This window comes from Diadema antillarum, unplaced genomic scaffold, assembly GCF_040938485.1.
Source record: "Diadema antillarum isolate AM-2024a unplaced genomic scaffold, OU_Dant_1.0 seq00001076_RagTag, whole genome shotgun sequence".
Taxonomy (NCBI): domain Eukaryota; kingdom Metazoa; phylum Echinodermata; class Echinoidea; order Diadematoida; family Diadematidae; genus Diadema; species Diadema antillarum.
In genome coordinates, this window is record NW_027271899.1 from 889,485 (window position 1) to 912,434 (window position 22,950).

The 22,950-nt window shown below is 42.1% G+C and overlaps 1 pseudogene; it reads left to right on the top strand.

Moving 5' to 3' along the window:
- Positions 1-22,723, top strand: part of LOC139743398 (uncharacterized) — a 33,574-nt pseudogene extending 10,851 nt beyond the window's left edge.
- Positions 22,724-22,950: the final 227 nt, after the last annotated feature.

A 22,950-nucleotide genomic window follows, 5' to 3' on the forward strand; every position in this document is an offset into this window, starting at 1 on the left:
TTTAAGACTGCATGTAGATTAAAAGTATAGATTTTTATTGAGTAAATATGAAGCATTTTCTTCTTTTCTTCAGCTGTAAAAAATCAGAATCCTTATGTGGCAGGCAGTAATAAGATGTAAAAATTCATACACTGTCAAAAATGGCTGGTTAATGAGATTGCACAATTTGATATTGCCCGTGTGTTTACACTGCGTCTGTTGCAAAATGATACAGTACATGTAATTCCTGTTTGCGCCACACAGTGTAGCTTATTGCCAAGTGACCTTTGCCCATTGAAACTTGTGATCTGGGCAGCCAACCATTGTGATAAGCCTGGATGGTTCTGATATTGCCAGAGCCCGTTGATTGACATCGCTGGTTTTGTGTTACACAGCGATATCTTCAGGAAGTGGCTATTTGTTGACTATGCCGTGCCCCCCCCCCCTTTCATTGTAATGATGTATGGGCAGCATATGGTGTGCATAACGATGAATATGTGATATAAGTTTGTACAACAGGAGGGTGCGATGTAGTAGTGCTTGTACTTGTGTCTGAAATGCAGCTCTGTTTAACTTTCTATGATATGAAAAAATATGACCAACATATTGTGTACTAGTCAGTGTTGTTGTGAATAGAAATTGAATTTTATTATGATAGTGAATGTGACAAGAGAAAATAATGTTTGGTGGTGAATATGAAAGGCAAGATGGTTGAGAGAGTGAGAACTCTGTTTGAACCAAACCATTGTGATTGTGTCTGCTGTACATTTATGTGTGTATGTGGGGTGTGTGATAAAGGAGAGATTTCTGGAGCATAACAAGTTTGACTTACAAAAGCCGAGTGACATTTTTTTTTTTTTTTCATTTTTAAAAAAATGTACAGCTATACAGTGATGATCAACATTGACTTGTCAATGACAACAACTCACAACACATCACACAACACTAAGACACAAATGAAACAAAACCCTGTTTGGTTACAAAAGTGTACACAAAGCACCACGTGATATATTGTTAAAAACAATAACAGTGTATAGAATCTTCTTTCAGCAAGCCATATCAAAAGACCTCTACATACTCTTACAATCTGAATGGCAAATTTGCCATTGTCCTGTTCTACCAGATAAGTTTTCGTTATAATGAATACTGCTTAATTTTCCAAGGTATCTTGTTCTATTTCACCTAGGCCCCTGCGACGGAGAAGTTGCCTGTAATGTATCTGATGGACTCGATTGTCAAGAATGTGAAGAAGGGTCCCTACCAACAGCTTTTTGCGAAAAATCTCACCAACAATTTTTGTGGGGTATTTGCTAAGGTACGTATACAGCGTCCGATCCGACTAGTTAACATGCCTGTGAAAATGAGCATTTTGAGGAAAGCTACATGTTATTTTCCCCTCTACACTAGTCTTAGTGAACATTTTGTGTTGAATAGCTTTTGAGACCTCCAAATTCTATGCAAAAGCAAGGAGTGAAATGTAATTGTCCCAAGGAAAATCCTAAGATGTAACATCTTCAGTGGGCTAGATGAACTGCTTAGATTAGGGGTTGCTCTACCTTCAGTGATTCTTCGGAATTATCATAACTGTCACTGAGGCAATTTTAGAATTTAGAAAGGGAAAATCTTTGTTTTGTTTTTTTTAATCTTGGCAAAAATTGCTTCACCTTGTGAAAGATTGCTCAGAATCTTGAATTGATAAGGAGAGGGAATATCAGTTATTAAAAAATAAAGGTCACAAGTTCCATATTAGTGGCAAATTGGGGGGGGGGGGGTACGAGGATCCATGCCCCCTTCACTTTCATTTTTTTAAATGAAAGAAATGAAAAGGAAAACATGCAAGGGGGCACCAAAAAATTGCGCAGAAGCCTGCACTTAAGCTTTTTTTTTTTTTTTTTTTTTTTTTTTTTTTTATAAAACTTGCTTGCTTGTTTTAAGGCTGGAAGTGGCTCCAGAAGTAATTTTCGCACCCCCTCCTTTATACGTAATTCCTGGATCCGCCCCTGCATATGGAAGCCAATAAGGGGCTTGAGAGGCAGTTAATTTTCTTATAAGTTTTTTCTTTGCTATCTTGTGTGATCATGAAATAATGAAATTTAGCAAATGTTTCAAACATTTTTCTTCTGACTTGCTGATTTTTGTTGAAGTCAGAGTTAACCTTAGCATGAAGGAAATTTCTCTTTTAAAACCTAACAGTAGGGGAAAAAAGTCAGTTCATGGAAATCAAATCCTTCGGTGGACTCGAATACCATCCCCACCCCCACCCCCCCCCCCCCCCCCCCCCACCCCCCAAAAAAAAAAAGACATTTAAAGAAAAAGGCAATATATACACCTGTCAGAAATAACATTCTGTTCAGAAGTTAATAGTGAAAAAAAAAAGGATACTAGGGAATAACGGTCTATGTATGAATTTGCAGCATTTAATTTAGATGTGCTTCGAAACAGACATGTCTTATTTTTTTGTGAGTGATATGCCATCATATTTCCTTGTTTTATGTTCATGAGACAAAAACAAAGACTGAAACTGATAACCCTGCTATTCTAGAATTTGAAAAAGGGAATAAAATTGCTTTTTACAGAAAATACTCTTTGGTAGAGGAGAGGGGATTCTTTATGCACTTTTTGTCATTTCTACCAAAATGGTTAATTTCATCTATTTGCTAAAGGGAACAGCATAGAGTTGTCTGTGATAGAACTTATGTCAATTTCAAAAGAAAGAGAGAAGAATCCCTGAAGAATAGTGCAAAAATGACAAAAACTGGATGAGAAATATGGAAGTCATGACATTCTGAAATTACAAAATTTTTCGGAAAACACTTCTTGACCAGTCGCTATAAGTGTTAAAATCAGCACGTTGATGCATTGTTGAAATTTGTGAGGGCATGACATCATCAACTCGGTCGTTTGAATATTAATGAGGAGTGGTCAAGAAATTATTTTCCCCAAAATATGAAATTTCAAGATGTCATATCTTTCTTATTCCTTGTCCGATTTTTGTCATTTTTGGAACATCCTGAAGGATTTTTCTTTTCTTCCTTTTAGAGTTCCTTTTTATTTTTGATGTGGATATCCTCTTTATATGCTGCATACACCCGCCATCTTACCTTTAGGTAACCTAGCTTTTTTCTTTTTTTTTTATTTGTCAGCAATGAAATGTTTATAAATGCATGACATGTTTTGTAATGTTTTTTTCAGCTTTGATTTATGAAAATATGAAACTGATAGTATTTATTTCTGTTATATCTTGTCCCCCTTTTTTTTCCAGGATTTTTTTTTTTTTTTTTTGGGGGGGGGGGATTAGGTCATGAGAAATAGGAAGAAGCTCAGCAAATATGAACTATAGAAGTGAATTTTTTATGATCTAGAAATAATGAGTGTTGTGTGCTTTTGCTTTGTTACTGTCAACTGCCAAAAGATAACGCTGGAGTTTCACACAATCATTCAAACAACTATCAGTTATACACTGTATAAGGATGGACAAAAAAATTCCACCGGTGCATTTGTGCCTTTGATGATAGGGAATTGAAGCTACCATCTTTCTGAGTAATCTCAAGATTCATTTAGAACTCCTTTAACATAATGTTGGGAAATATTTTCGCTTGTTTTATCATTATTCCAATGAAATGAAATTTCTCCTAATAAATAAACAAAACTAAAGTCAATCCCATCCTGAAGCATGTGCAAAAGAATGAATCAAAGCTAAATCATGTAAAGTGTTCAAAACTGTACCCTCTTGGAAGGCATACTGTAGTTTATCACTTTTCCACTTTATTCTGACAGAAAACTTATATGATATTTTTTTTTTTCTTCAAATGTCCGATTAGAGCGTTGACATGCCCAGGCGAGAAATTTTGATTTTATGTCATCAATTTTTGTGCAGTTTCATCCATGGGTTCAAAGAGAATAAGACAGTTGTGAATCCACTCAAATGCACACAAACATACACATGCACAACCTCACACTTACTTTGTGCGTATCTGGGCAATTACCCCCAGAGGGCAATTACCCCCGCCACCCCCTCCCCCGGTTGGTGGTAAGGTTAGAGTAAAGATTATGGTTAGGGTTAGGTTTAGGGTTAGGAGTTTAGGTTAGGGTTAGGTTCAGGATAAGGATTAGGGCCAGGAGAAGGGTGCGGGGTAATTGCCCAGGGGGTAATTGCCCTAGACCCACTTTGTGTCATGTAAGTGAGATGGCTCAACTGTATAAAGCATACTTCACTTTAAAAAGTCTTTCTACTTGCAATGAAGCCTGCTGTAAGAGCCTTTGTGGAAATATTTGGCAGATATTTTAGTGCTTATTTCAATGATATTGGTCAATTTCCATTGGCAGGTTGACGAGAAGACTAGAGCATCACTCTTCAAGCTGCGGTCAACATGGAATCAATATTTTGCCAGTGGTATCCTGCATGGTCTGGATGTCCGGGTGCAGAAGATTGACCCAGCCTGGCCCATCATGGCCTCTGCAGCCGCCCCATCAGCCTCCATCCACATCAATCCAAAGTTTATCAAAAAGGTAATAATCCTTTGATCTGTAAGTCAAAATCTCATCAATTATGCAATAACATAACATATAACAATATAAAATTTATTGGAAAAATAAAATTCATCAAAAAGGTAATACACTGTAATCCTTTGATGTGCAAGTCAAAATCTCGTCAATTATGCAGTAACACACATACCACCAAATTTGTTTATTATAACTTCTCTGTGCCAAAAGAGTAGTTGTGGACACAGACCACTTGACTATATGTAGAGAGACCTCTCACAGAATTGGACCTGATTATAAAGACCAACTCTTATGGGGGTCAAGTCTTCTGTATCCCTTCTATGGTCTTGATGTATTGTATGCAAACAAAGTTTTGGCCTGTCACTATTGTAACTGCATAGAGAGAGAGCTTACAATAGCTATGACACTACAGTGATTAGGTCTACAGATACATATATACATTGTACTTATAAAAGTTTATTTTTGCCTGAGCAATTTTATTTTATTTTATTTTTAATTTTTTGCACTTTGAAGACGAATTTTGAGGGTTTTTAGTTCTTTGGAATCATGACATTAAAAGGATGGTACAGTATTGGTTGAGATGAGAATTGGACTTTTTAACTTTTTGCGAGATACCAAGAAAACACTTATGATATAGTACAGAGCATACCATTTTAAGAGGAATTCAAAGTTTATTGGATGAAATTCGGGTTTGGAATGACTGAAACATCCAAAAACAAAGTAAAACAAAACGATCGTAATAAAGTGTGAGTCCCACACTTTATTAGAATTGCTCTTTTTTGGATATCTCAGCCATTTCAAAACCAATTTTCATCAAATAAACATTGAATTCCTCATAGAATTACATGCTCTTTCATATTTCATAAGAGGTATCTCATTATTTCACCAAAAAATGTTAGAAACCTGAAATTAGGTTTCAACCAAAACTGTACGATCCCTTTAACTACTTGAACTTACATACACATTGTTTGTATGGCGTGCAAAAATATTCGCATGCTGTTATTTTTTCGACTGTAGTTTCCACCATGTCTTTCAACTGTAAAAAGTAGAGGAAGCAAAGGAAGGAGAAACAGTGTGGTCAGATATTTTGAAGTTCCCTTTTCAATTGTAACGATAAAAGGAAGGAAGGTTAGGAAAGTCTGATGACGTGGGGGGGGGGGGTGGCTTTCCTAGGTTTGTTTTGTTTGTGTTTTGGTGATTGGTAAGTTGGTTTAGTTTTGTGTTTTCACCTTAAATCATCAATGCAAGTTTCTAAGTATAATCTGCAACCAGCTCCAGTGACAGTGAAGGGATATTGTGGCACCGTGAACGGGGGCAGCTGAACACCATTTTTTCCTTGATGTTGGCTATAACACTGGCTTCCTCAATGAAGAAAATCATGACCAGATCACAGTGAGATGTTGTACTTTGGTATTGAAAGTTACCTCATAGTATATACTCTAAAAATGCCAGTTTGTGTGGCTGTTATGTAGCCAATGTGGTATAATTTACGTGAATCACAGTTGAATATGGCTATAATGCAGTGGCGGATCCAGGGGGAGCGCACTGGGCGCGGGGCCCCCCTTGTCTTTTGTTAAAACAAAAGAAAGAAAAAGAAAAAAATGGGGGTGCATATGCCCCCCCCCCCCCTTCAATTTTGTAAAGACGCCCCCTATTTATGGAATTTCTGGATCCGCCCCTGCAATGCTATTGTAATTCAGTAGACGAATAACAAATTGTAGTCTTTCAACTACTTACTTTGCTATGTGTGACCTTCACTTTCATTTATTGTAAAATGTACCTGGTACATACTTTCTCTGCATGGTGAATCAATCTAATGAAGGAATTATTCTGTTTACCACAAAAGTTTTTGTCACTGCTGAGGTACATGTAAGATACAGTTTCGTATGCCATGGTACGTGCATTCCATCACAAGCAAGGTGAAGAAGTTTGGAAGACTTGTAAAGTCATATGAACTCATGGAAGGGACTGTCTTAAGTCATTGTCTTTTAAATTTCATCAGCCTGCGCCTATGGAGTCTACTACCACCACCACTACCACTAGCGTGCCTCCATCGACTGGTTCAGCATCCAGCGCCCAGCTGACGGAGAAGGAGCGGATAGAGCAAGAGATGCGTCAGAGCCTGATCTCCAAGCAACAAGAGCTACTCCAGATCCAGCAGCAGCGTCTGGAGCTGGAGCTGCAGCAGACCAAGGCCAAACTGGAGGCTCAGGTACACCATAAATTTGTGTTTCAGCTGGAGTTGTGTCTTGTTCGCTGGGTTGAGGATGGGTTTCATTTTGAAATAAGGAGTTTGGAATCAGAACCGGTTGTTGTATTCTAATGCATGGGTCCATTTAACTTGTACATGACATTGCTGGCCAGCTGTAAGCATATCTGGGCCATGTGATATGATACAATTTGGGAATGATGTACAGTAGTCGTTGCTTCCCTTTCCTTCTCTAGTTGTTGACAAACCTTGTGATTGCTGGACGCAATTTCACTTGTACTAGTCCAATGTAAAGTATAAACTGATCAAGGAATATCTTATGACAAATAGGGCTCCAAAGAAGTTTTTCAGCTTTTTGAAATACTTACATTAAATGGTTAAAGGCACAAAGACCCGGTGGTTTAGTCGAATGCGTACGCGGGCGCACGGCGCAAGTTTCCTATATAAACCTATGCTATCAACTCCTCTTTAGTGCTTACGCTATGACCCATTTCCATGAGTCCAAAGAAGTCCGATCCACTGTAGTCAGTGGTCTGATCACAGTTCAGCTCATGATTAGGCCGATGATGACAGCTTTAGCAAACTTCTTCTGTGTTGTCATACTGAGGAGCACACACCCTGGCATCACTACAGACTGCATGATGCGCAGAAGACAACGAAGGCAATGCTACCAAGCAACACCCTATGTACTTTACTCTTGATGACAGCTCAACTTCTGCAATCTTCATATCAAGGGTTACGTGATCGGCACTATCATCCAACAGCAACTGCAACTACCGGTTCTATGTGCATTTAAAGTTATTCAAAATATATACACTGTATATGCCACACTAAACACACTAAAAGGGTTGTAAGACTGAATATGATGATATACAAATCAGTATTGTGGCTATTTTGAATGCTAAGGTCCTGCAAATGTTTCATTTTGTGTTAAGTATTCATTCTAATATTTCGAAGTTAGGGTCTTTCTGTAACATTGCCAATTTTGACACCCCTGTCTATGAGACACATGTAGAGTATTTACATTACACTTAACTTCACATACGATTTATATGCTTATGGTTATTTACCTCATTACAGACCAAAGAATTGGCCGTGAAGAATGAAGCTATTGCTCAGCAGCAGCTACAGCTAAGTCAGATGAGTACACAAAAGACCCCAGAAACCAGCTCAGCAGCACCTCCTATCCTGCCTTCTGTGGCCCCACCTGTTGGGGCCCTGCCTGCTGGAGCCCCGCCCTCTGTGGCCCTGCCTCCTGGGGCAATTCCCCCTGGGACCCTGCCTCCTGGGGCAATTCCCCCTGGGACCTTGCCTCCTGGGCCCCTGCCAACCTCCATTGCAGACCCCACCAGCAATTTGGCACTTGCTGCCTTGCTGCTCAAACAGGGGGGTATCCAGGGGATGGTGCCAGCTGGTCCAGGCATCCTTGGAGCTATGCCCATACAGCATCAGCAGCCAGCTCCTGGTCCTCAGACAGGCCTCCTCGGAGTATCCCCCCACATCAGGCCCTCTGCTCCTCCTCCTGTTCTCATCCCTGTAAGTGGGGGCCCTCCCACTGGAATACCATCAGTGATGCAGCCTGCTCCCTCAGAACCTGTGTCCTCCATGCAGGAAGCCAGCAAGGCAGCTACCAGTGACACCCAGGTGAGCAATCCGGTAGCAAGGTGCTCTCCAGTAAAATCTGTGTACTGTGTTATGTCTGTCACATTTCTATCCCAGAATGATAAGGCTTGATAATGTCATTATTTAGTTGTTTTGCAGAAACCTGATTTGATGCCAGACCTTTACATTCTGACCTAAGCACATGTTGGTCTTATTGGCTTTGCAGTAGACTTGAGTGTTTGTTAAATGATTGTAGTCCATATTGATCCACTGTTTTATGCATGTCACATTTCTATCCTAGAATGATAAGGCTTGATAATGTCATTATTTAGTGGTTTTGCAGAAAGCCGATTTGATGCCAGACCTTCACATTCTGACCCAAGCACGTGATGGTCTTAATGGCTGTGCAGTAGACTTGAGTGTTTGTTCAATGAATAGTCCATATTGATCCACTGTGTTATGTCTGTCACATTTCTATCTTCAAAATGATAAGGCTTGAGAATGTCATTATTTAGTGGTTTTGCAGAAAACCAATTTGATGTCAGACCTTCACATTCTGACCCAAGCACGTGATGGTCTTAATGGCTGTGCAGTAGACTTGAGTGTTTGTTAAATGTCTGTTTGGACACCACAACAAAAGATTTTAAAAATGAATTGAACTCTTCTCATCCTCTGTGTTTGCTCTTTGTCTGTAATGTGTGCAGATGTCTCATGTTAGCATGCCAACACCCCAGTCTCGTGACCCACGGCGCGCTGCTGCTGCCTCGCGTGACCCAAGATTGGCTAGAGATCCCAGGCTCCGCCAAGCCATGGAACAGCAACAACAGCAGAAACAGCAGCAAGAGCAGCTCATGATCTTGCAACAGAGGAAACAGCAGATGAAACAGCAGGAGCAGCAGCAGCAAGCGTTAAGTGACCCAGTGGCACCATTCAGCTCACCGCAAGCATTTGGGGCAGAACCCCAAGTCGCTTCGGTTGTGACAGCGGGAAATACCACAGCAGAGATGATGACATCTAGTACCAGAGGCAGCACTACCACTGCTGCTCCCACCCAAGGAGTGCAATCATCAGCATCAGTGACACCGCTCCCTGTCAAGCCCACTGCTTCATCTAAATCATCAGATAAGCAGAAACCACCAGGTGCAGAACCCAAAAAGCCAAGTGGTCCAAGTGGTGTGCAGAAATCTTCAGACAGCGGAGCACCAAAGAAAAAATCACCCATCAAGGGAAAAGCACCTGCTCCCAAATCATCTAAGACTGCTGTCAAGTTGGAGCACCTTGATCTCTCTAGCAAGGAAAAGTCGAAGGAGGAGAGCCTGAATGAGAAGGAGATAAAGGAGACCAGAAAGCAGTCAACAAAGAAGGACAAGGTAGTTGAAAAGGCAACTGAAAGGGATACTACCAAGAGAGGACTGAGGTCTTCAACAAGGAACTATCGCAAGACTTTGCATAATGAAAAGGAGGAGAAAGGGAGGAGCGACTCACGCACATCAAAGCGACTTTCCTCTTCTGAGTCGGCGTCTGGCTCTGAAACCCAGCCCAGGTCTCGGTCACGATCCCCTCACTCCGGATCAAGATCGCCACGCTCGTCTGAGAGGGTTGATCGTGAGAGGAGTGATCGCGAGAGGCGCAGTGGGAAGTCGACGACCAAAGAAGACAGCAGGAGAAAGGACAGCAAAGAGAACAAGCCTGAAATCAAGACTGAAAAGCGGAAATCACCATCACCAGAAAGGCTCGATGAGGATAAATCATTGCTGAAGAAATATGCAAAGCCAGATCAATTGCCACCAAAGAAAAGGGCTCGTCTTATAGAGAGGGAACAACAGAAAGCTGAGAGAGACAGAGAAAATCAAATTCAGAGGTAAGTCATTGTGATATGGATTATCACACATGAATCACTCATACGCCTTCAAAATTCAAGAGTTCATTTTACTGAGAACAAATGTTGCAACAAATTCCTTTTGTTATTTTGTAATACAAGTGTTCAAATGTTCTCTCATGGTGTTATAATGTTTGACAAAGTGAGGTTGCGCTTAAAGGACAGTGTGATTCAATGTTACATCCTTCAATACAAGGCCTCCATACCTTGGAATGTAACATGAGTCTCTCACTGCACTATGTTTTGACTATTGGTTATCATTCAACATTGCATTAACTCATTAAATCCTTTTGTATTATCCAGGTAATATCCCTGAGAATCCATTTTCATTCTGCAATGAAATTTAAAATCCTGGAATAAATGATAGACGTCAATACAAACAGACTTTGATTTCTAGTTAAGTTTCGATTCAGTTCATAGTGCTTGCCTGAGGGATGCTTGGCCATGTGCGATTTTAACTGCAACATCATTGTGTGTGAAGCTGATACAGAAAAACAGCCTTGTCTGTGCTCAACAAGTTTATTTAAGTTTTGCTATGCATTAGTTTGTGTGACACAATGCCTAATTTTAAATACCTTAATGCCTTACTTTGATAACACTAGGGAAAGGAGTGCACGTGAAAGAGCAGCAGGCTGGGAGCGAAGCAGTTCTAGGGAGTATGAGGGTCACCATGGCCAGTACCCATATGGGCAACGTCCACCCCACCGAAGGCCCAGTCTTGTCGACCCCAATGTCACCATCCCCCAAGAGCTGTCCCTGAACAAACTGGCTGAGGTGCTCAAGCAGGTAACAACTCCTGATCAGTTGTTATTGAAATGTAAAATGTGATTTTCTACATGACATACAGAATGGCAGATGTGCTCCCATTGTGATGCAAGGATAAATGGCTTATCAATTAGTGCAAAGATTGAAATGAAATGAATTGAATTGGCTTGTTTTATGTGGCTGCTAAGGAAGCAAGCAACCATGGTCCCGACAATCCATGTCTAGTCCCCAATAATGATAAGGTGCCTTGGTTGGGGGCAAAACTGCTGTAAGGGACTTGAACTAGGAACATCATGATTGACAGTCTGTGATCTTATCCACTGAGCCTCAACAGATCATCTGGACTTGGTTTAAGGGTAGCTTTTATATCTTGGTGGTAAACACTGTACATTCATTTTTCAGTCAACATTGTATTTTATCATTTCAATTCAACTATCTTCAATATGTATACACATGCTTAAAGACATAATTTACCATTTGCAGAAGAAACATAAACCTATCATCAGTGCTTTAAAATAGTTCTTAAATGTGAGTTAGGGATAAAAACAACCACTGTAAAAGTTTGAATCCGTATAATGGATGTTAGGTATTGTTAAGTGCACAAAATGCGAACAATAGTTATAATGAAAACATTTCCAGACTAAACCGTCTACAGTTACGGTTTAATGAGAAAAATGCTGATATCTCCTTATATTTTAGGCTTTATTACAAAACTTTATATGGTAGGATGTTTTGTGATACAACAGACCTACACATATGCGTCAAATGTGATATCTTGAATATTTCTAAAATCACTGCTCCCAAAGGTTAACAGGACTTTTAACCTAAAATGTAACAAATTTATATTCTTGCTGTTCAAGAAAGATTCTCTGATGTGTATGCCATTGTTTTATTTCAACAGGCTGATAAACAGCTGCACTCTGGAGCCCTGAGCCATGACCAACATCAGCAACTTCTACGAGAGCTCAATGAAATTTACAAGATCCATCACCGGAAACGTGAAGAAGAGCAGCACAGGCGTCAGCACCCGCCACACTACCCGAGGCGAGCCTTGCCAGCTCAGGATCCCCGTATCGCCAGAGCACCGCAAGATTCCAGGGGTCCTAGAGATCCGAGAGACCCAAGGGCCTTTCATGAGATGCACAGTCACCCAGACATCCAGGATCACAGAGGTCCCCCAGATATGAGGAATTTTAGTCAGCGTGATCCCAGAGATACAATGGATTCCAGAGATTTTCATGATATGAGAGAACACTCCGATGCAGATGCTTACAGGAAAGACGAGTATCCAAAAAGGAGGACGCTCTTAGAAGATCCCCGGATGCGTTCATTCTCATCTGAGCGACGTATCCAAGGAGATTCTGGGATGGACGTAAGAAAGCTTGGAGATGTGGACAAAGGAGACTCTCTCAGCCAGGGCGAATTCAGGAGCACTTCAGAGGAAGCTGGACAAGATGTAGATGAGAGGAAGACTGGAGTGTTTAAGCCATACAATGGACCCATGAAGCATGGTCATCCATTTGCACCAAGTGATACAGATGAGAGGGATGTACACCTCTTCACAATGCGTTCTGATCATGGGGATTTGGACATGAGAAAATTGCCCCCTGGAAGAAATTTTGATACGGATGACAGGTTGCTACCCACTGTCTTTCATGCTGACTCCAAGAAAGAAGCCGTTTTGTCCGACACAGATGAACGCAAGAGCCTCCAGTCAGGTGACAGTAACAAGAGTAGAGCGCTTGATGATTCTACCACTGTCCCTGAGAAACTCGCCAAGACCACTACCGAGGCAAACACAAAGATGGATACAGTTAAAAATGAAAGCTCAGATGTTGGCATGCCATCAGAGTCACAGAGGAAAGATGTGAAAGATGAAAGGTGGAGTAATGAGAATGAGGCTAATGCTGGGGACACATTTAAAGCCAGTAAGCAGACAGACTCCAAATTAGAACAAGATGTCGACATGCGGCAAATACCTGAATGCAAGAAAGAAAGTAAATCAGAGACAGTTGGTTCTAATAGTGCAACCTTTACAGAAGAATTGAAGCAAATGCCAGACTTGGACCAGGTAAAAGAGAAGAGTACTGCTTTCAGTGAATTGAAAGAACAAACTAGCGACAAAGATGAGAGGGCCAAGGCAGGGGAAATCCCTACTGAAAATGAAGAACCAAAAAGAGACACTGATGACAGGAAACTGTTGACTGATCTGAATGAGAGCAGCAATCCAGATGTAGAGTTGCCAGCTGGAGATGTTGACCTGAGGCATCCTGTTGAAGGTCAGGAAAGATTTGACAAAAATGAGAGACTAAATATGGAGCAGAGAGGAGCACCTCTCGAATCTCAAGATGTTCCTCAATTGTCAGGTCCTTTCCAGCCCCATCTTCAGGAAGACATTCCAGCAAGAGAACAAATGCCAAGAAATGGGCCCGTCTGTGGGCATAGGCCTCTGCTCAGACAGTTTTCAGGTGGCATGTCAAACCGCTGGCAGCAGTGGAAGAAAGATCATCCTGATGAAGTGTGTGCTCCTCACAATGAAGGAGAAGGTGAAGGCATGGACCCTCGTGATCCAAGGTATACTAGACACAGGAGGGACCACAGAGTATCCTCTAGGGAAGGTGAGAGACACCTGCTTGAACACCCTCCTGGGAGACAGGAAAATATACCACCATTTGAGCACCCCGATCTACCTTGGAAAGATGAACATTTCAGTGGGCCTCTTTATCGACAACATGAAGACATAGCCATTCAACCCAGGGACCAACCAAGAAATGAGCCAAGAAAGACACGGGGTCATCCACCTATGCACATGCGAATAAAACAAAGGGGTGATTCTCTGTTAGAAACTCCACACAATCCAGATGAAGGACAAATGATGGATCGCAGAGATGACTTCCCCCCACATGCTGATTCCGAGAATCTAAACTTTGAGGAGTTTCAGAGAAGAGATAGGTGGTCCTCCAGGAGAGGAAATCGTCCAGAGTTCTTACCTGAAAGGGGGCCCAGAAGCAGACACCCAGATGCCCCTCATTCCCCAAGTATGGAAAATCAGGAAAGAGAACAAGAAGGCCCACCAGAGATGAGAGATGAACCCATGTATATGAGGGGGAATAGACTTCATGAAGACTTGGATGTAGAGATGGTTGTTACAGAAGTATGATGTGGTGTGCATTTCGGGTTCTGGTATATTTGATATCTCATATCATTCTGATTGCACCCGACCTAATATTATTATTTCTGAAACATCTTGATGGTAAGTTTGACTGCTTGTCATGAAAGGGGGAGTTGGATAGGAAGGGAAGTTAGAATTCATATGTTTATGCAAAGAGCCTAGACTATGAAATATAATTACTCATCTTGTTTGATGGTATTTGAGTGGCAAATTGATAAAATCCTCATTTAAATGCAAAAGAATAATAACATATTTTAATGGAAACTCTGAGTCTCATTATTCAGATTGAATTAAGTGTCATTGGATTCATTGGATGTGATAAGAAGTGTACCGACCTCTTTTTGAAGTCTAATAATTGTCAAACTTCAATCATATATTATGGGTACTTTATGTCTTACTTGTAATTCAATGTCATTCAAGCATCACCTGTAGTGCTGGTGTTATATTGCATTCTCAGGAAGTTTTTCAGAGAAGAGGGGAAACTTTACAGTGTATATGATGTGGGCACCACAAAGCAGGCGTGGCTTTTGAAGCTATGTATTAGATGGAGACATTTCTAAATGTTGCTAAGTAAATCATCCTTTTTATTCCAAAAATCTGCAGGGAAGGAGGCCCTCAGTTCCATCGTCCAGATGGACCACCTTTCCAGCCAGGGGATAGACCAGATTACAGAGGGCCCATAGATCCAGAATCACAAAGGCGTGAAAGGCTTCGAAAGCGGAGGCATATGCGACCAGATGGACAAGACGAACAAAGACACAGGGGCCCAGGAGGACCTGATAATCATGGACGCATTGGCCCAGAGGGACCAGATGGTCCTAGATTCATGGGTCCAGGGAGACCAGATAATCATAGACACATTCATCGAGAGGGACCAGATGGTCCACGATTTATGGGTCCTGGAGGACCAGATAGCCCACCATTCATGGGTCCCGTGGGGTCAGAGGGTCCAAGGCACCTAGGTCCAGGAGGACCAGATGGACCTAGATTTATGGGTCCTGAGCCTCCAAGGCATATGGGTCCAGAACCGCCTAGGCATATGGGTCCAGAACCGCCAAGGCATATGGGTCCAGGAGGACCAGATTTCCCACGATTTATTGGTCCAGGTGGACCAGACAGTTCTCGCTTCATGGGTCCAGGCAGACCTGATGGTCCAAGGCATATGGGTCCAGGAGGACCAAGTGGCCCAAGACAGATGGGTCCAAGACATGGAGGTCCAGGAGGACCAGATGGTCTAAGACTCATGGTTCCAGGAGGACCAGATGGCCCAAGACATATGGGTCCAGGAGGACCAGATGGCTCAAAGCACATGGGTCCACACGGCCCTGATGGTCCAAGGCATGTAGGTCCGGGAGGACCAGATGGTCCCAGACACCAAAGATTCCAAGGTCCTGAAGGGACTATACATGGAATGCCAAACCAACCTATTCCAACTTCTATCAACCCGCCAACGTCTTCTGCACAGGGTCCAACAAATGGATCTGGAGGAAGTATGCCCCCACAAATTGTACCCAATTTGGGTAACCTACAACAAATTGTACAAAATGTTAGTCAGCAAGTGGTTAAACAAATGCAGCAGCAAATGTTATCTTCAAATCCACAGTTGATGACACATTTGAACTCCCCTAACCTTCTCCAAGCTGCATTGCACAATTTAGGAGTGAGAAGGTAATGTTCCCAGCAATATCCTCCAGGCTGCACAACAAAGCTTATTACAGAAGTTACAATCCATGCCAGGCATGAACATGATGAACAGGCTCAGACCAGGGGCTCCCAATTTCCCTAATCAAGGGGGGGTAGTGAAAGACAACCACATCCGCAAGGACCAATGCAGCCTCAGCAAGAGATGTTTGACCAGCAGGGTGGTCCCTCAGGTATGCCTCCAAGGCCACCATTTCCTCAAGGGATAATCTCATCTGATCCCACACAACAAGGTGGGGTGCCACCTGACATGCCCCAAGGTTTGCCTCCAGGAGTACCCCCTGGAGTGCCGCCAGGCATGCCGCCAGGCATACGACCACCGGGAGTGATTCCAAACAGTATGCCACCAGGAAATATGGGCCACCTACTCCAGCCAGAGGTGCTGCCACCTCAAGGGATGCCTCCACATAGCATGCCACAGGGAGCTGTGGGCCCCCCCAGGTCCACCTGACATGCCGAGACCAAACCTAGGGATGATGCCACCACCACCAATGGGAATGATACCTGGTCCACAAGGTCCTCGAGGCCCTAATTTGGTCATGATGCCAGGTGGCCCAGGGATACCCCCACCAGTAATGATGGCTGCCCCGCATGGAGTTCCCCAGGGACCACCAGGCATGCACCCAGGTGGGCCTTTGGGGATGAGACCAGGTGGACCGCAACCCATCATGAATGCTGCACCAACTATGGAACAGGGATTCCATCCACCCCAAGAAGGAACACAGCCTCTTGGTGAGATTTTGATTGAAGAAAGCATATTTGTAGGTTTCTTCCCATTCTTGCTGTCACGTCCATAAGGTTGAAAATTTGGTAATATACCCCAGAGTTAATGGTTACACAGTGCGTGAAGAACAGACACAAAACAAATTTACAAGTTATTGGTGTACAGAAAAATCCCCAAAGTATCACCTATGTGACAAATTTGTAGGCAAAAAATGATTAGCAAGGAAAGAACAAACTGATGTTGCATTCCATAATGAAAGCCATACTGTAACCCCCTCCCCACCCCCCCCCCCCCCCCCCCCCACGCACACACACAAAATAATGTTAAAGTGACCAAGATCTTATGGGATGTTTGGGATAATACGAAACAGTTGGAACTTTAAGGGTATGTCATTTTATCCTGTGCCATCTATAAAGACAAGTGTTATGTCCTACTTTGATACTTGACTGTCATTCAGCAGACGTTTCTCGTGGACCAAATGTCAATTGCAAAGAAAATTTTAGTCATGTAGTAGCCCTTTTTTGCAAGCTTTACACACACTCCTGAACGTGGGTAGAGCTTGCAAAAAAAAGGGTTACTTCCTGAAAGACAAATCTTACATGTTCTAAAAAGTGAGATGAAATTATTCAAACTTTTTGCACGTTTTGCTCTGTTTGTGTTCCTGACAGGCATGATGATGTATGTATAGTGATATATGATATCATCATTATTATTATTTTGTCCCCTTGCTCATCCTTTTACACCATAGCGCCACCAGCGTCGGTCACCTCCCAGGTCGACATCAACTCACTCTTCTCCAAGCTGATTGCCACGGGCATCATCAAGGGGCCGGCCAAGTCCGACTCCCCGCATCCGGAAGGAACTGGTACTCCTCCGCCGACAAGTGTGCAGCCGACCAAAGAGGATGGTGACAAGGAGAAGGAGAGTAATGACAAGGAAGATGCAGAGGAAATTCCTGAGCCAGAGGACCAAGGCTCCTACGACATTCCTGAGATCAACCTCACTCTGGAGGACCTGAAACCGTAAGCAGTACTCACCCACTCTTTTTCTCACTCCTCTCTCTCTCCTTCCTTCTCTATCTGTTTCTCTGCAATCATGTATCACCATGTTGCAGTGCATGCATCGTCAATTAGCCATGGAAGGCATGGAGCAACTATGGGGTGTTATGCAGATTTGTTTCTTTTTCTGAGCAGAGCTGATATCAGCAGTTGTGCCTATACTTGGTAAAGCATGAATATACAGATTACCAGGATATGGGATTGACACCCAACAAGTATCCCAAGTAATATTACTTGTGTTTGATTCATGTGAATAATTGTTTTGTGAACAGTAAAGATTTTGTAACACACAATTATGTTTGCTGCAAAGACTGTGCGTAGTGATCACTAGTTTTAGTATCATTTTTCTAACTTGCCCACATTTTACTCATCATCTTCTTTTGAATTCATTGCCTGTTTTTATAAAAACTATCAAGCATGCAAAGAAATATCTACAGAACTTATTAAAGTACATTGTATCCTTATTGAGCAAGTTGAATTTTCTACAAACAGATGGATAATATCTGAAGCGGAAAGTGGAAATTACTGAAGTATTGAGTGTGTTGCATGGAGGACAGACTGCTATGGTTAATAGAGAGATGAAGTTGCAGATACAACTGAGATAAGGATCTTTTCAATCTTGATTTAACACAAACAGTGTTGGTCTCCTAATTGTGATGTGATAAATTTTTTCCCCCTACTGCTCAGGCGGTATCCTGGTGTGGTCAAGCGCATGTACAGCGGGATGCAGTGTACGTCATGTGGCCAGCGCTTTGTCATGGCCCAGATGGATCGCTACCGCAAACACTTGGACTGGCACTTCCGCCAGAACCGCAAGAAGCAGGACGGCAACAAGGCCACCACGTCCAGAAAGTGGTTCTACGAGGTGGACGAGTGGCTGGACTACGAGGAGATCAACGACATGGAAGACGGTGAGTGGGGCGCCCTCTTTGTCAGGGCAGGATAACGAGTTAGGCCATATGGTAATGATTGTTGTGATTATCATCACCATTTTTGTCATCATTGTTACCATTGATGACACTGATTTGATGTCATTTTTCATGATTAATAATCAGTATGCATGGTTTCAGGGTCTTTGTGATATCAAACTTTATGTTTGCTTATATAAGGTGCCTTCTCAATCATGTGACTCAGTGTTGATTTCAGTTGATGCAATAATCTTTGTTTTCATGTTGCATGCACCTTGGTATTGTCAGTACAACTGGACATTACTGAGCAATCTTGAGTTGTTGTGATACGTGTGCCAATGAGAAAAGAGGTGTAGATGTGTTGAATGGAGTATAAGGAAATTTATGCAGAGTTGTTTTTTTCTGCAAAAACTGACAAAGAGATGAAGAATGTGTTTGAAATAAGTAAAGCATCAATATGACCCCAGTTCATAAAACTCATGATAATCAAGTGTTGGAACAATTAATTCCATATGAAATCTATCTATCTATCCATGTTAATTTCACCCCAACAGCGAGGAGCACCTTTTTCGATGAACAGGCCCAGGAGCTGGCTGAGAGAGGGCAAGGTGCTTCTAGCGTTCCCATCACCAGTGACCCGAGTGATGAGGTGAGGACAATCGTGAAATTTACAGATAGAAGTTGACAGTATGTTGGTTTGTGTCTGAGATGAACAAACCTGTTCTGTGCAGATCCTGGTGTCAAAGCCGTAGTTTGCTTTAAATACCCATGTGAATACTCAAACAACACATGAGAAATGATTATCAGGTGATTATGAAGATGACGGAATTGAATATATTCTGTAGACTTGTACAATCTTTGTGCAGTGCATTGTGTCAGTTTTAGAGTATCCAGGTATATAGTTAAGTCCAACAAACCGTCTTAATCTGATGAAGACTGCTCTGAGTATACTCAGACAGGTTTATGTGGGAAATTTGCATTACATGCCCTGCAGCAAAATCAGCTTGTACTCGACAGGTTAAGTATGAATTTTATGTTGAGGGAGAGATGATACATATTTATGTAAAACTTGTCATCTCATGACTGTCAGGTTACAGGAGGCGGCAGACTTTTTCAGTGTAGGTGAATTTATTCAAGTTATCAAGAGATAGTATGCTTGAAAGGAACACAGTATTCTTCATGATGTTGCCCATGTGTTTCCCTTCCAGTACTGCAAGATATGTCGCGAACAGTTTGAGCAGTTCTTTGATGAGGAGACAGAGGAATGGCATCTTCGGGATGCTGTTCGTGTGGAAGGCCGGGTGAGTTTTTCACATGGGTTCACTAGACTCTCTGCAAGGAGTTGCCAGGGCTTGTCGTGCATCTTTGAGTCCCTGCATAGAGTCATGAAGCTGTTCGTAAAGTTACGCACGACTTTATGAACAGCTTGAATATGGCAAGCCAAGTGGATTTCCTAACCATTGTTAATTTCAATAGATAAAGTTGAAATTTGTAGATGATAATGATTATTCTTACATTTTAACATGCATTTTCAGTTGAAAGTGTATTTTTGCATCAATGTAGGTGAAATATTCACATAATAATGATAATGATAATTAGAATCCATATTTGTATCGAGCATATCACTAACAATAGATTAATGTCTATGCGCAATGAAGGAAGGAACTAATAGAAATTGGGAAAATAGACATGAGAGAGACATACCGTCGTACTGTTTTTATAATGTAATAAAAAAATGGGCACACATATTGGCACTTCATACTCCAGTCGTTTGTAAAGTCATGCGTAACTGTACAAACAGCTTTATGAAACAGGGCCCAGGAGTGGTGCCAATTTCGTGTGGTTGAAAATGTCTTTTAGTCTCTAAAATTTTTGCAGTATTTTGCAGTTATACTGATCCTTTTATTGTTTGATTCTGCAATAAGTCATCGTTGCATGGATTCTGTTCATTACGTATGTCGATTTTGCAACAGGATTGTGTGTTATTACCAAACTCTGCTGTCTGAACTGTCAACCACCATGGAACAATGTGCAATGTTTGGTATATTTATTGGTAACCTTCAGAACTCTTCACTTGTCTTGAAATGACTTTGATCCTCTTACAGTGTTGCAACATGCTTTGCTTTCTCCATTAAAGGGACTGTACAGTACTGGTTGAGGTGGGGATTCATGTTTTGAACATTCCTAAGTGAGATAATGAAAAGCCTCTCATGAAATATGAAAGAGCATGTAGTTTTAAGAAGGATTCAACGTTTATTTGATGAAAATTGGTTTTCAAATGGCTGAGATATCCAAAAAAGTGCGAATAATAAAAGGCGACATGCCACAACTTTATTAGGATCTCTTTGTTTTACCTTGTTTTTGGATATCTTAGCCATTTCTAAACCGATTTTCATCGAATAAACTTTTGATACCCCTTAGAATTGCATGCTCTTTGACATCTCATAGAGTGGTTTCTGAAAATCTTACAAAACGGTAAAAGCAAAATCCTCACCCCGACCAGAACTGTACACACCCTTTAATATGAGTTCCATTGCTCAGTTATTTCATGTACCGATATATTTCTCCTTCATTTCTATTTTTGTGCAGACCTTCCACCCATCCTGCTATGATGATGTCAAAGATGTGAGTACACATACATGCACTGTATTATACTTTTCTCCATTGATTAGTCTCTGTAATGTGATGCTGGAAACTTTAAATCTATGTGAAATCATCATTATGCATTGTGGGCATCAGATTGACTTGTTTTTAGAATCATATTCACATTTCTGTGCTACTTGAATTATCTGAATCTATGAAGGGATTGGTAAAAAAGAAGAAGATAAAATCTTTTATGAATGTAACACATGTATCTACTATAATCTATGACAATTACTTTCCACATACAAGATTGAAATGTTAATGTACAATACTTTGGATGTTTAGAGAACCAAATACTTTGGATGTTTAGAGGACCAGATTTGAAAGATTTTAAGCAATGCTCCTGTGATGAATTATTTGATTACAAGAAAGTAGCTGATAACAAGCTGATTAATTAATGAATTCTCATTGTTGTGGACCATTCTACAACCAAATTGTGTGAAACTAATACTGGACTTGTATTGATACTGACTTTCTGATCTCCTTCCTTTGGTCATATCCAGACTTCTGGTTTCTTGGAGACACCTACGGATGACCTTCACAGTCCACCGTTTGTGAGAACCAGGAACATCTCCTTCAGTGGGGTACCCATCAGTCCTGGTGCCAGTTTTAGCTCCCAGCAGCCCCTCTTCCCAGGTCCCTTGGGTGCAGCCACAGACACCCTGCCCTTCCCGACAATTGCGGGAGGCACTAGCACCATCACAGAACCTGATGCGGGCACCACTCCCATGGAGACGGAGCAGGCAGGCAAGATTGAAGGTACCCAGAGCACCGAAGGTGGATCAGCAGCCGACACCGATGTGAAGGTGAAAGTGAAAATAGAACCTGAGGAGCCAATGGAGGTTGGCCCAGATGTGCAAGGAGCAAGCATCAAGGAGATGCCCCAGGTGAAATCAGAGCCAGCAGAGATGCAGGAGGCTCATATACAGGTGCCGCCCATTAAAGCAGAAGTGCCAGAAGTGAAGAGTGAAACAGCTGCAGTGACTGCGGAGCAGGGCGCGTCGAGTATAGAGGGTAATGTTACGGACGAACCTGGTGCATCGTCAACACAAACGTCACATGGCGAGGTTCCAGCTGACAACCCGGTCAAAACAGAGACCTCGCCTTCTGTGTCAGACTTTGCCAGCATGGCCCAGCCTATTGAGGTAATAGGTGCCGGCAAGTCATTCCCCCAACCAGACTCCAAAAAGCTGCCTCCGCCGCTGGCAGAAGCTGTCGCATCCCTGCGAGAGTCCAAAGAGGCCTGCCAGCCGCCGGTGCTGGAGGCAGAGGTGCCCCTGGCCAGTTCCAGCCCAGGCCAGAGGAAGGACTCTGGCCAGCCCACCTCTACGGGCATCTTTGAGAAGCTGACACCTCCGCCTGCCCTCTCGAATATGGAGGGCAGTGGCTCTGAGACGGCCAAAGATCCCGTGAAAGAAACCAGTCCCACCCAGCCACCTGAAGTGCCAATGACCAAAGAGACACTGGAGCCAGGGAACGGAGACCCTGCAGCCGAAGGAGCAGCAAAGGAAGCCCCTTCACCCTCTACTACCTCAGAAGGAACAAATCCTCCAGCTGGACCATCTGCAGGAGATGCCTGACTTCTTTGATGCGTTTTTTAGTTATGGGTATTCAAATCAATTAAAAAAACAACAACAACAATACTCTTTGCCTTTTTCATTCTATGCCACTACGGAGAAGATATCCCTAATGAAAGAAAACTGATGTACTAGTACATGTATTGCACTTGATTTGTGTGTTGTCTCAACGAAAAAGAAAAAAATGTAAAGCATATTACTAGTACTCACTTTGACCTAAAATTTTTTTG